Source organism: Calonectris borealis, chromosome Z (assembly GCF_964195595.1).
Source record: "Calonectris borealis chromosome Z, bCalBor7.hap1.2, whole genome shotgun sequence".
Lineage (NCBI taxonomy): Eukaryota > Metazoa > Chordata > Aves > Procellariiformes > Procellariidae > Calonectris > Calonectris borealis.
In genome coordinates this window covers 19,673,188-19,688,292 of record NC_134352.1, presented here as the reverse complement: position 1 = coordinate 19,688,292, position 15,105 = coordinate 19,673,188, and positions in this window count along the sequence as shown.

Genomic DNA, 15,105 nt, shown 5'->3' with positions numbered 1-15,105 from the left:
CTTAGGCAGCCTCTAAATCACTCATTCATGACACCCTAGCTGTTTTATCAGTGTTCAGTAATGCTAGGCTTGAAGATAGTCTCTTGTTTTCTGTCAGAATCTTCAGGTGATATTCACCTTGCTCTTCTAATTTGGGCAACAGATGTCAGATATTTGTACCTGCTGTTTTCTGCTCTCGCTTTGCATGATAATGTCACTAACTATATTGCCTGGTTGCTACTGTTCTGCTGTCTCACTGGCCCCACCTTTTCAAAACCTTGCCTTTAGTAGGATTTGTATTGGTTTTGCTTTTCTCTCCTTTTTATGTATCATATAAAAAAGGGTTGATCATGCTCAGCATTTTGTATAGAGTGTAGTGAGTGAGCTCATGGTAGCTGAACTTCATAAATGTATAAAGATATAGAAATATATGAAATTTGAAATGTGTTCCTCAGCATTCTGTTTGGGGCCAATTCAGTGAAAATTCACACATGTACGGTTCATGGTATAGTTGGTTACATACTTCTTGTTCAGTTGTAAAATTAACAGCTCTCCATATCAAAGACTGTGAAGGTTAATGTAATTAATTTTGGTTTTTGCATGCCATTTTCTGATGTGAGCTCAGTATCAGCTGCCTCTTTTGTGTAACTCATGACTGATTCATGAGTGGATTACTGTCATTAGGGTACTGAGGAAGCCAAAATGGCCCAGAAGCCTCAGAGTTGATAGATATGTACCATCCTCATCCAGCTCTGGTGCTAGATCGGTCAAATACAGCCAACTTCGTGGGCTCCTCTGCCTTGGTGAACTGGTACACCTAAGAATCATGTGGCAGATTAGATTAAATGATTTACTGTGCATTCTTTACAATGTGCTGAATTCCTCTTCTGTGCCACTTTTATACTAGTATAATTCCACTGATTTTACACTTGTTCTTAATACATGTATAAATGAGAAATAAATAAGTCCCATTTCTTTATCTTGTAGCAGATCTTTCTTTTATTTGTGGTACATTCCGTTTATATTTTTAAAAATCTCAAGTGCTGGAAAAGGATTAACATAAGGCATGTGAATTGGTAGCACTGTATTCTGTTACTCTGTTATTTAAGGAACACTATAGTGTACCAGTACCGACCCCTACAGGGACAACCCTCCATCAGGGACATATTCATCCTATTTTTTGTATGGATGAGAAACACTGAATAATGTTGTTTTGCTCATTTGCAATATCTAGAAGGGGGCTAGATGGAATAACAGATCTTCCATCTAACACTCTAAATCTAAGTCTGGCCCAGGGTAAGGCTTTCCAGTGTCTTGGCTTCTGGTCACAGGAAGCACAAAAAAGTGCTGTTTCTGGAGGAAGTTAGGGATGTTTTTGTTTGAGTAATGGTACCCATTTTAAGCTGATGAAATTCTAAGTGATCTCTGTAGGTGCAGTCATCTGGTTCAGTCAGGAGTCTTGGGGAGCACAAGATGCATCTTTGATGCTTATTTTTGTGTTGGCAAGGTTGAAGATGTATATTGCATTTACACAAAGTGCAGTAGAAATTCATAACACAAATAAGCATTGATTAGTATTAAAATACTTGCAGCCTAGTGTGAAGGAATGAGGTTATGTTTTCTGCTGCTTTTTTCTTTAGGTGCGTACACTGAGACAAAAGGATTTCCCTAAGTTTTCTAAAAAAGTTTACCTACCTATCTCATTAATTTCAATTAAATAATTGTAAAACAATATTCATTTGAACAATAAATCAACTGCAAACTAATGACAGTTGAGAAGGATCAAGCTTTCTATCTTTTCAGTGTACGGAAAATGGTATCTAGCTTGCCTTCAGCGCAGTTAAAAGGCTTCTGTTTGAACTCTGTGTAAACAGCCTCATAGGGAGTTCTGAAAAATGACAGACATTTGAAAGATTAAATTTTAATTTATTCCCATCACTCTATGTATCCTGTGGTGTATGACAAGAGGAATTGCGTGTGGTACAGTGCTAATCCAATGTTGGCTGCATTTCCAGTTACTCAGTCAGAGATATTTAGAAATTTCCTAGTGACTAAATTTGAACTTTTCAAACTCTTTTCCATTAATCGGAAATTATAGCTTACAGCTCCATTTCACTTCATCTGGTATTGTTTCTTCACAGAAATTTTAAACATGGTGGGGAGGGACTTTTCTGCTTCTTATTATGAAGTAGTAATATCTCACAGGTGGACAAAAGAAGTCACCATGGTGACAGGGAATCGCTGTTTTTTAGGATTCAGCATAGTGAAATAATATACATATGAAGCCCAATGATTTCTCTTTGTGTAAGCCCAGTTAGGTTTCACTTTTCCATGCTGGGGTAGCCATTTGCAATCTGATATTTCATACCACTAACATCTCCTGAGTTTATCAGAAAAATTACTCCTTAAAGATTAGAGAACATTAAGAGCAATCTTTGACAAACTTAGTGATATCTCATCTTTTTCAGCTTTTTCATGAAGAAAACTTTCTGGTACCTGTTTATTTTCTATTGGTATACTTAACATTTTGCTTATATCATTCCCCTTTTATGCAGTGCGCCAAAGTTAAGTGTTCCGACTATTTGTTGCTTGTGGGTAATATGACCTTAAAACTGTTGTAGAAGTCTTTTAAAAGTAGTAAACTAGATTATTTAGAAACAGGACTTTTATTTAGGTAAAGTCATGCTGATGAAAGGTTACAAAGATGAGTAAAACCCTCCCTCCAAAAAAAAAAAAGCCATTAGTCATTTAAGTGAAAGCATAGTAAGAAATGGAATAAGGGTAAAAAGAGTTAAATAGGTAAAACATGCATTACAACTCTGAACTTTTTGGTATGTGGCCTCTCAAGTGGAATTGGAGGCCCAGCGTTATGTGCCTGCTCTGCTTATTCTATCCAGGGGCTACAAATTGAGGGAGGTCTAGAGCCTCACAACCTGCTGGGCAAATGCTCCCTGAGATTCAGCAGCCAATGAGGAAACATAGATACCACGTTAGTCTTAAATCTTTTCCTTTGGATGTCTTTTGCAAAACAGCATCATTGGCCCTGAACTTTCTCCTGAAGTTGTAAACTTTCTTTCTAAGAGCTGAACGAGCCTCAGCCTGAGGCGTTCACCTTCTATAGTAGCCACGTTCCTTTAAAGGATGTCAGGTATCACCAGCTGTATCAATGCCCTGTCATATGCTGCCTCTGCATTTGCTTGGGCAAAGAAACTGCACAGGATGGAAATTCAACCTTCATATTTCCATGCTAGCATGTAAACCAACAGCCTTCCTAGCTATTCTGACTGGGGATCTTGCCTCTCTAGCCAGCAGTTACCTGTCTGTGGACTTTAATTAACAGATGAAATAGCTGACGTTTGGAATTTTGGTGCATAATTTCCAGTACCTAAATCTGGTACTTTAGTGACATTTTGGACATCTAAGTCTTTTTTAGATCTGGATTTAGAAGTTTTATTATATTTCCTGCACTGCAGAAGAGAAGCATATGTGGATGTTCTTTGTAGTTGTCTGTCATTTTTTAAGAAGGCTCTGTAATCTTTCAGATCAGCTGTTTTTCAGGCAGTTGTTCATAAATTCTCCTCAGTTACATTGATCATCATCAGCTTTGTAGATTCTGCAATCAAGAAAGAAGATCAACTGATATTATTCATTAAGTACTTTTACTTCTTCAGATGCCTGAGCAATCAATGTATTGTTTATCTGTTCAACTAGCTCCATCTTTCTCTCTTTTCTGCAATAAAATCTATTTTGCATTATTTATATAACTGTATTTTTTGACCTATACATCTCTGATAAGGAGATGGTGATAAAAAGTCTGCCATTTCATATGAACTTCATATTTCCAAATTTCAGCTGCTGGCTTTTTTTTCAAATGCTCTGCTTGCAATCAACAATCTTTGAAGTAATTGATTCTGTTCCTCTGTGTCCATCTGTGGCCATTCACTTCATGTGATGAACTAAACAAAGATCTATAATTTCCATTAACTTTCATTTTCCTTCTTTGTTTTTTTTTTAATTATTCTGCAAGTACAGAGTATCAGAAGGGTGTAATATCACCGAAATTATGAGAGGTGTAAACAAGGTCCATGCTTTAGTCGTAAGGAAGACATTGATATTTCAGTGCGTTAACATGTTGTCCTGGTAGTGCTGTGTTTTGGATTTAGTATGAGAAGAATGTTGTTGTATATTCTACCATTATCATTATTATTTTCCCTTTCCTGTTCTATTAAGCTGTCTTTATCTCAACCCACGAGTTTTTCTCTCTCTTACCCTTCCAATTCTCTCCCTGTCCCATTGTGGGGGGGAAGGAGTAAGCGAGCGGCTGTGTGGTATTTGGCTGCCTGCTAGGTTAAACCACAACACATGTGTTCTTTATACATGACATCAAATAGGCTATAGGTCCTATCATCTTTTCCTTCTTTTTAATCAACAAATTCGTAGGCATTGTGAATCTCATTGTGAATTTGTCAGGGACCACCAAGGGAGAAGGAGTTGGATGTGAGAGCAGCCAGCGAGGCAGGGGACTCACCAGCCTAGGGCCTGTCTGGTGGTCCCCGAGGAGGGGGGCAGCAGGGGACAGCCTGTGCACAGGACATTAGGTGGGTCCACTTCCAGGAGGCAGGGCTGACATCTGGCCAGGCAGTCAGCCTGCGGTGAGGCCCAGGTAGATTGGGTCCACAGCAGGCACAGATTAGACTATTCTAGACTATTAGACTACAGGTTCTTTCTTTTAGACTATTTTAGACTATAGACTCCTTTTTTTCAGACAGTCCTGTCACATACATGTTATGTTGGTGTCAAAGCCTTTTGTTATCTGTTGTCAATGCAACATAAATATCTGATACATTAATATATTTACTTTTTATTCTTTTCATTTTCTGAAAATTCTCTACGAAGACATTTTGCCTCACTCAGAGTTCACATTGTAAATTGCAATTCTTGTTTGTTTTTCTGCAACATTAAATTAGTTCTCTGTAGGGGCTTTTGGGTTTTGTCTGTATTAAGGTCTTCTACCAGCAGAGCTATATTTCCGATGATGTCTACTACAGATATAGCCTATTTGTGGTGGGTTTTTTTTTCCTCTCTTCATCATTGATCATCTTTATCTGTTAAGCTGCAGACTAGCATTCATTAATTTGTTTTCTCAGGTAACTTTAATAATTTTCCTGGTCACTTCATTTTGTTTCTTCATTCCACTCTTGGATGCATGCTTGGATCAATAAAAGTAGGGTTACCCATAAAGCATACTTTCTCAAAATTAAAGGTTTCTAATGGTGACAGGCAGCATTCATTTCCTCTCCACATCTTTTAAATACGCACCTACCTACTAAGAAGTAGAACTGATTGATTGGTACATCTGTAAGTTTTCAAGGAACCTTTCTCTACATGAAACCTTGTGCAAAATTTTCTCAAATGCCTGTGGCTGATCAGTGTTTTGAAGATCTTCGTAGAGAAAGAGGAGTATTTGACCAATTAGAAGGGCCCATATAGCTGCTGCTGCCTTTTTGCATCATTTTTTTTAAGGTAGTTATGTTTCTTGTTTCATACTACTACTAGCTATACAAAGGTTTTATTTATCAGTTTTTATCTTCTGTTACATGAAAACTACAAAATTTTCATGTTAAAAACCCAATGAAACACCTGAAAACTATGAAACATGAAAACTCTCTGGTTCAACATGGAAGAGTGATATATGAATGTGTTTTCTGTCTTCTGGCAAACAGCCTTAGTGCTCTGATTTCAAACACATATCTAAAAGTTTATTAACCAATTCATAATGGGAAGACTGGCATGCTGTTGTATGGATTATGCAAATCACTGCACTCTAGTATTTCTTTTGCTCAGAGTATTGATGAGTATGCTGTAAAATTAATGAAAAATATCCAGAAAGTGATTATGCAAATCAGGCTCTCAAAATCAGTAGATTACAGAGGAGCAACTGAGGGAGAAGTCAGCCAAGTTTGCTTGTACAAATGCAAAACATTTCTACTTGTTTCTGTATAATATAAAATGGTTTTATTTGAAATCTTCTGATTATATGGGAGACATTTGGGATGCAAAGAAATTAAACATGAATTGTTTGCTGAAATATTAATCACTGCAGTGAACCAAAACCAGACTGAACAATAAAATTTGTGCAGTCCTGCACAAATGTTAGCGGGACATAGTTTCTAAGATCCTGAGAAAGTATTGGTTTGGTTTTTGGTGCTGTTGCTTTGAAGTACTCTTATTTGATATTTAAAAACCACGAGGATTCCAGAAGAATTTTGCATAATATTTACATTACATATATTTGTAAAGGGATCTGTTAGGATATACTGCGTTAGGAAGAGTGTCACCAGTAGGTTGAAGGAAGTGATCTTTCCCCCCCATTCAGCCCTGGTGAGACATATCTGGGGTCCTGGGTCCAGGTCTGTGCTCTCCACTACAAGAGAGACATGGGCAGACTGGAGGAAGTCCAATGATAGGACATGAAGATGATTAAGGGACTGCAGAATCTGTCATACAAGTAGAGGGAGGGAGAGCTGTTCAGCCCAGAGAAGAGAAGGCTCAGGAGGATCTTATTTCAATGTGTATAGATACCTAATGGGGGCGGGGAGTCAAGAAGACAGAGACAGACTCTTCTCAGTGGTATCTAGTGGCAGGACAAGAGGAAATGGGCACAAATGAAAAGACAAGAAATTCAATTTAAAAATGAGAAAAACTTTTCTGTTATAAGGGTCATGGATTGTCCAGAGAGGTTGTGGAGTCTCCATGTGAGGAGACTAGACCTGGTCCTGGGCAATCTGCTCTAGCTGACCCTGCTTGAGCAGGATATTTGACAAGATGATCTCCAGAGATCCCTTCCAAGCTCATGCCCTCAGTGATTCTGTGATCTTCAGAAGTCTCTGCTAGGCCACTTCTTCTCAGAGATGGAGACTGAATTTACCAGGCAGCTCCAGTGCCAAATTTGCCCTGCTAGCTGACATGCAACCTACCTGCAGCATGGCAGCTGCACCACAATACCTTGTTAGAGTAGACTCCTCACCCTGCTGTAATCCTTAGGCTCTTACTTTGGAGGGTGGTGGACTGTGGCCTTCTAGTTCCAGTTAGATGGTCCTTAGTGATTTTATATTAATCCTTCAGAATGGGAGGGAGTGAAATACAGGTCTCCCATGCTGCCAGTGGCAATCATGACTGACAACCCACATTTGGTTGGACCTACATCTCTCTTTCTTCCTCTCTTTCTTTCTCTCCTTCTCATTAATGGTTAATCATTCCATGTAGTCAAATATCTTCAACATGAGGGATTAAAGCTAGTGAAGGTATGCAGTAGTTGTTACTGAGGGTGCCTTTTGGGAAATGGAGGAAAAAGTTTTGAATCTCCTCAAAGGGTGGAACTTTCCTTTACTTTCTCTGTAAAATTTTAGATACCTATGTTGTTGATGAAAATGCCTCTTTAGTTATCTTATGGAAAAAATGGCTATTAAGCATATCTTTGGACTGTATTTACCAGATTAAGTCCCAAGGCAAGACAGAGAGGTGCTGAAAATTACAATCTTTACAAGGTCAAGTATGAAACAGGTTTCTCAGTACCATGAGGATTTAGTTGCTTCTGGACAACAAGAAGAATTTAAGCATTTAAGTAACTTTCATGTAAAAGCATGCATCTACACCAATGCACGCAGCATGGCGGCAAACAGGAGGAGCTGGAAGCCATTGTGCAATGGGATAGCTATGACTTAGTTGCCATCACAGAAACGTGGTGGGATGACTCTCACAATTGGAGTGCTGCAATGGATGGCTATAAGCTCTTCAGAAGGGACAGGCGAGGAAGGAGAGGCGGTGGGGTAGCCCTGTATGTTAGGGAGTGCTTCGACTGTCTAGAGCTCAATGATAGTGATGATAAGGTCAAGTGCTTGTGGGTAAGGATGAGGGGAAAGGCCAACAAGGCAGATCTCCTGCTGGGCGTCTGTTATAGACCACCTAATCAGGATGAGGAGGCAGATGAAGCATTCTACAAGAGGCTGGCAGAAATCTCATAATCGCTAGCCCTTGTTCTCGTGGGGGACTTCAACTTTCCGGATGTCTGCTGGAAATACAACATGGCAGAGAGGAACCAGTCGAGGAGGTTCCTGGAATGTGTGGAAGGTAATGTCCTGGCACAGCTGGTAACTGAGCCTACCAGGGGAAGGTACCTCGCTTGACCTGCTGTTTACAAACAGAGAAGGACTGGTGGGAGATGTGGTGGTCGGAGGCCAGCTTGGGCTTAGCGACCATGAAATGATAGACTTCTCCATTCTTGGTGAAAGTAAGGAGGGGGGCCAGCAAAACTGCTACCATGGACTTCCAGAGGGCAGGCTTTGACCTGCTCAGGACACTGGTTGGGAGAGTCCCTTGGGAGACAGTCCTGAAGGGCAAAAGGGTTCAAGAGGGCTGGATGTTCTTCAAGAAGGAAGTCTTAAAGTCGCAGGAGCAGGCTGTCCCCATGTGCCGTAAGAAGAACAGGCGGGGAAGACGACCGTCCTGGCTGAAAGGGGAGCTCTGGCTGGGACTCAGGAAAGAAAGGAGAGTTTATCACTTGTGGAGGAAGGGGCAGGCAACTCAAGAAAAGTAGAGGCATCTCGTTAGGTCGTGCAGAGAGGAAATCAGAAAGGCAAAAGCCCAGCTAGAACGTAATCTGGCCACTGTCGTGAAAAACAACAAAAAGTGTTTTTACAAATACATTAATGACAAAAAGAGAGCCAAGGAGAATCTCCATCCTCTATTGGATGCGGGGGGGAACATTGCCACTGAGAACAAGGAGAAGGCTAAGGTACTTAATTCCTTCTTTGCCTCAGTGCCGGGGAAAGTTATGGAGCAGTTTGTCTTGAGGGCACTCACAAGCCATGTGCAGGACAACCAGGGGATCAGGCCCAGCCAGCACGGGTTCATGGAAGGCAGGTCCTGCTTGACCAACCTGATCTCCTTCTATGACCAGGTGACCCGCCTCGTGGATGAGGGAAAGGCTGTGGATGTGGTCTACCTGGACTTCAGTAAAGCCTTTGACACTGTCTCCCACAGCATTCTCCCAGAGAAGCTGGTGGCTCACAGCTTAGACAGGTGCAGTCTTTGCTGTGTAAAAAGCTGGCTGGATGGCCGAGCCCAGAGAGTTGTGGTGAACGGAGTTAAATGCAGTTGGTGGCCGGTCATGAGCGGTGTTCCCCAGGGCTCAGTTTTGGGGCCAGTCCTGTTCAATATCTTTATCAACGATCTGGATGAGAGGATCGAGTGCACTCTCAGCAAGTTTGCAGATGACACCAAATTGGGTGCGAGTGTTGATCTGCTGGAGGGTAGGAAGGCTCTGCAGAGGGACCTGGACAGGCTGGATCGATGGGCTGAGGCCAACTGTATGAGGTTCAACAAGGCCAAGTGCCGGGTCCTGCACTTCGGCCACAACAACCCCATGCAACGCTACAGGCTTGGGCAAGAGTGGCCCAGAGGAAAAGGACCTGGGGGTGCTGGTTGACAGCCGGCTGAACATGAGCCGGCAGTGTGCCCAGGTGGCCAAGAAGGCCAACGGCATCCTGGTTTATATCAGAAATAGTGTGGCCAGCAGTAGGGACATGATTGTGCCTCTGTCATCGGCCCTGGTGAGGCTGCACCTCGAATACTGTGTTCAGTTTTGGGCCCCTCACTACAAGAAGTACATTGAGTTGCTGGAGCGTGTCCAGAGAAGGGCAACGAAGCTGGTGAAGGGTCTGGAGCACAAGTCTTATGAGGAGCGGCTGAGGGAACTGGAACTGTTTAGTCTGGAGAAGAGGAGGCTCAGGGGAGACCTTATTGCCCTCTACAACCTGAAAGGAGGTTGTAGTGAGGTGGGTGTTGGTCTCTTCTCCCAAGTTATTGCGATAGGACAAGAGGAAATGGCCTCAAGTTGCGCCAAGGGAGGTTTAGACTGGACATTAGGAGAAATTTCTTTACTGAAAGAGTGGTCAGGCCTTGGAACAGGCTGCCCAGGGAAGTGGTTGAGTCACCATCCCTGGAAGTGTTTAAAAGACGTGTAGATGAGGCGCTTAGGATCATGGTTTAGTGGGCATGGTGGTGTTGGATTGACGATTGGACTCGATGATCTTAGAGGTCTTTTCTTAGCCTCTCTAATTCTGAAGTTTAGCCTCTCTAGAGTAACCATTCACAAACTCAGGAGTATTCCTATCAAGACAAGAACCTGGAGTAAACCTTCACTTTCTGTATTTTCTACATTCTTCCCTGTCTGAAGATGCTCTTATCACTGCAGAGCTCCTTTAATGTTTTATTTGTTCTTCCTTTGGCATGACTCCTAAAATCTCATCCAATCCTTTTTGCAGGAGTTCTACATTAAAACAGTATTCTTTGTCTTCCCTCACAAAATCAGTCATTACTCTGGGACTTTAACAAAGTTGAATCAATAACAAAATAACATGCAGTGTTATCAGCTACTGCAACATCCTAGAACCCGTGTGTAAAAACTTATAGCCTTACACAAAAATATTTTAATGTGTTTATATGAGCCTTTTGCATTTCAGAATTGCCTTGGGTTAAGAAAGTGAAGCAATTAAAGGAGGAGAATCTTATGGTAAAATCTTTGGAGGAATTTTAAGGCAGAATAGTTTATGTTAGCTTATCTCACAGTAAAACATACTTTTTTCAGGAAACAAAATAAAACAAGTCCGAAATGTATCTGTTATTTTTATGAATGTTAAAGGAGATATTGTGAACCTCATTGATAAGAAAAGAACTACACATTTTTCTTAACCCTATCCAGGCACTCATCTGCAAGGCTCTTCCCTTACCACCTTATACATAAATTACTCAATTTTGTCTGCAAAAGAGCATTGTATACCCTATCATTCCTAATTATTAAAAGATTTGGAATATATAGTTAAAGGACAAAGGTTCGAATACTTTTTTTCTTGATGTCAGTGACAGGCTTTCAGTAAAAATATGGCTAAATGCTAGGTGTCAGAGTTGAGGTTCTCCTGTTCTTTCTTTGCCATTTATTGTATTCTTTTCTTTTAAGACCTACTGTAGTTATTCTAGAGAGAATGGCCTTCTTGAACTGTGGAAAAGAAATGGATGATGATGAGGTCAAGAAAGAAAACTTGAAAAGTAGGAAAATAAGGAAGAGGAAGGCTGATAGTGAGGAACAAGAAAGGTCAAAAGTATTTGTGTTTTATATTCTTTAGAAACAAACACCCTTTCTGCATCTATCTTTGTAAGAACTACATAAACAGATTCTGAGCAAACAAATCTGAAGAACAATATATTTTGCATATGCAGGAGTTGAATTAAATAATTTTGTATATAATCTAGGATTTACGCCATCTACTTTGGAGTCCTACATATTCAATCTGAGAAAGAATTTGGTCAAGTCACAGGGTTTACATTCTACTACCTGATATATGCATATTCCTTTCTCTTTGCCTGCACTGACTGCAGAGAAATTGTGTACCTTCTTCAGGTAGAAGACCAACAGCATCCTGGGCTCCATTAGGAAGAGCATTGCCAGCAAGTCAGAGGTGATCCTTCCTCTCTGCTCAGCACTGATAAGGCCACACCTGGAGTGCTGGGTCCAGGTCTGGGCTCCTCAGTACAAGATAGATACGGACTTATAGTAGTGAGTGCAGGGCAAGGACACGAAGATGATGGACTGGAGCGTCTGTCATATGAGGAGAGGCAAAGAGAGCTGCGTCTATTCAGCCTGGAGAAGAGAAGTCCCAGGGGGATCTTACCCATGTGTATAAATACCTGATGGAAAGAAATGAAGATTAAGGAGCAAGGTTCTTCTCAGCAGTGCCCACTGACTGAGCAAATGGGTACAAATTAAAGAACAGGAAACTAGCACAGGTTACCCAGAGAGTTTGTGGAGTTTCCATCCTTGGTGATGCTCAAAAGCCATCTGGGCATGGTCCTGGGCAACCAGCTCTAGCTTGCAGAGCAAGGGGGCCAAATTAGCCAATCTCAAGCCTCAAACATTTTATGATTCTGTGATTCTGTGTAAATTGGCATATACGGCTGTTTTGTGATACTAATTTTATTAAAACACAAAACAGAATTGTCTCTATAACTGTATATGACCACACAAATATGGAAATCGACAGAGAAAAAATTTCGTCCCTTTCACCTTGCCATTTTGCATTTTCTTTCGCATTTTCTTGAAGTTTCCTAGTGCTAATTCAGCACCTTTCCACTGGTAAATGTTTCACAATTTCCTGAAGCTAATGGTATGGTGACATCCACAATTTTCTGACAGAAATGCAGGAAGATAAGCACCTCTATGGTATTAATACAGAAAATTAATAAAGACTTTGTTTTCAAAATGGATATATATTTAAATGTAGTATTAGCTCAGTGTGCTTCATTCAAGATCCATGCTGTGGCGTTATCACAATGAAATGTACAAATGTTTTCAAAGGAGTAGTCAGCAATGACTAAATGAGTATTTTTTTTCTTCAATATACAGATACTTGCGCTGCTTTTTAGAGGACAACCGGCTTTATTTGATCTCTTCTGAGATAATGTTTGTTGCTGACTTTGCTTAGAAATTTTTAAGACTTGCTTTTTCAACATTATAATTGCTCCAGTGAACCATTAGCCAAATTCTACTTTTATCTTTGTGGATGGGCATAGTAAACTTACGAGGTTTTCTTTATTATCAGTGAACTATTTTCAGCATTGAAAGTCCCCAGAATACAAATGCCCTGGATTTGAGCAGCAGGGAAGTAACTTTTCATTTTTGTCCTTTGCTGTTTTATTGCTACCTATTTGTTTTTTGAATGGTTGAACACAGAAAATCAAAACTGGCTGACATTAAAAATTTTCAATGTATAAAATTACATCTAATTTTGTTTCAGATCCTCACATTTTTTCATTTATTCATGATGAGTTAGTGTTTGGACTAACTGTGAGACAGACACATGCCTGACAGAGATACACATGACTACACATGGCCAGTTACACTTAACATACACCTTTGACCACTTTCCGCATTCATTTTCTACTGCCGTAGCCACGCCAGATCACGTTCTTAGATGATTAAATCCACGAACAGTTTCTAATAACCTCTGTAAGCTGTTTCCCTAAAAACTTGAAATTTTTCCTAAAGAGTACAATTTCCCTTTGGAAGGGGGCATTATATCCAATTTAGGACTAAGCGTGAGGTCTTTTGGTGTCTCTGATTTCCTACAGAATCTCTCAAAAATGGTGAACAATTCTAAGATTGCTTCAAACTTCTAAGTACTCACCAAGTACAAATTTTCTGAAAATATTTATCTAAGTACTCTCTTACTACTGCTCTTCCCCTATTCTAGGCTGATACCTTGTCACTTTGTCATTAGTATTGGGCTTATCAATCATCGATACCTTCTTTTTATGAAAACTGAAGCAAAAAAACCCACTTCATCTTTTCTTTTTTACCTTTCCTACCACTAAATTTGCCATCTTCTTGAGTAACAAATTACCCACTCCATAGTTTTCCTCCTGACAATATCGTACTAGTTTGTTGCTAGTTGGAACTCAAGTTTTGCCTTTTTAAATGTTGTTCCTAAATGTTCCCAATACTCTTTATGTATACTTTTCTCAAACTTAGTTTTCTTTTTATGGTCAGTAGAGAGTGTGTGATACAGAAGTATAGTTATTTAATCTCTTATTATACTCTAGTCTTCCTCTGTGTCAGAACAGTTTGTATCCCTTAGTGTCATTTTTTAATGTAATTTCTTAATGCCATCTTGTATAATTTCTTTGAGGAATTGCTTTTTCTTCTTAGTTCTTTATTTGCTTAGATTTTCTCTCCATGAAATATTATTTACCAAATTTCTCAGTTTATTAAAATAAACCTTCTTATAGATACTTTTCTCTTTTCTCTTTTTCTCCTTTGCATGATCATGAGCTCTGTGGTTCCATAGTTGATCTCAATTTTTTACTCTCAGCCAGTTCCTCCCAAATGGTCACAGCCCTATGCAGAAGCTACCATCTTCTCTTTGGCTTCTCTTCTTTCTGAAGAGAGGCTAAGTCAGAATTTTGATCACAGCTGCCAGCTCCTTTTGTCTTTTCCTCATACTTCTTTGGTTCTGCACACAGTCAAAGCATGAAGTATTCTGACCTACTGTTTTTCTTTTTGTCCTTCCTTAGCCCCTATAACAAATAAGCCTCTCTCCCCCCTCCCCTTTATTCCAGTTCTTAGTCTCTTGTCTAGATTTTAATTTTTCATAGTTGCCTGCTAACATTTTCTTTGTCCTCCTGGCTTCTGGAAAAAAGTCGTTCCCATTAAGTCAGCAGATTTGTACCCAGTGGTGCTCGTCCCCTTTTTTCTGAGGTGAATTTCATCATTGCTTGTCCGCCTATGATGTATCATCACATCATCAGGGAAGTCTGAGCTGGCAACAGCACTTATACAGGCACGTATTCAACTACCTGGATTTTGACTATACACTAAATCAATCTGAGTTTTAGTGCACCCCATAGCCAAATCCCTGGCAAAGTCATTAGTAATCACAGGTTTGAGTAGCATGCGAGGACTTGTCAGAGTGATAGATGAGTTGCTCTAACCTTCATAACTCATCTCAGACTTAGGTTCCTGAGAAGCCACCAGCCAGGTGAGGAACTATGCATGAATGGAGGCACTGGTACAGCTGGCATCTTTGCAGAGCTCAGGAATAGAGATTTTTCAGGGAAAGTTCTTAGAAGCAGACCTGTAACTAGTGAAGGTCTATACAAAAATCACTATTACATTAGAGCCTCATGACATCGTCAATGCTCCCAGTATAAAATGACGTGTCAAAATGCTTGACCTCCAATAGATTTTCCATTTTCTGCTAATATAGACATTTACAGATTAATATTCCCATTTTTTTCCCAATATGGAGTATTTAAAAGTTCATATATGTCTGTAACAATTTCTATGCAATCTTTTGCATGCTTTATCATTTCAGGTGAAACAGCCTTTACCAGTTAGTTGAATTATAAATCAGTATTAGACTTTAACCCAAGGATAGTTTTTTTTTTTTTTAGACACAAAATCACATCGTAGAGTCACCAGTCTATCCTCTTGGAGAAGCTGAGCAATCCAGATAAGAAATATTGCAGCAGCTATTCTTTATTTGATGCAAAAAAAACCCCAAAACCAAATTG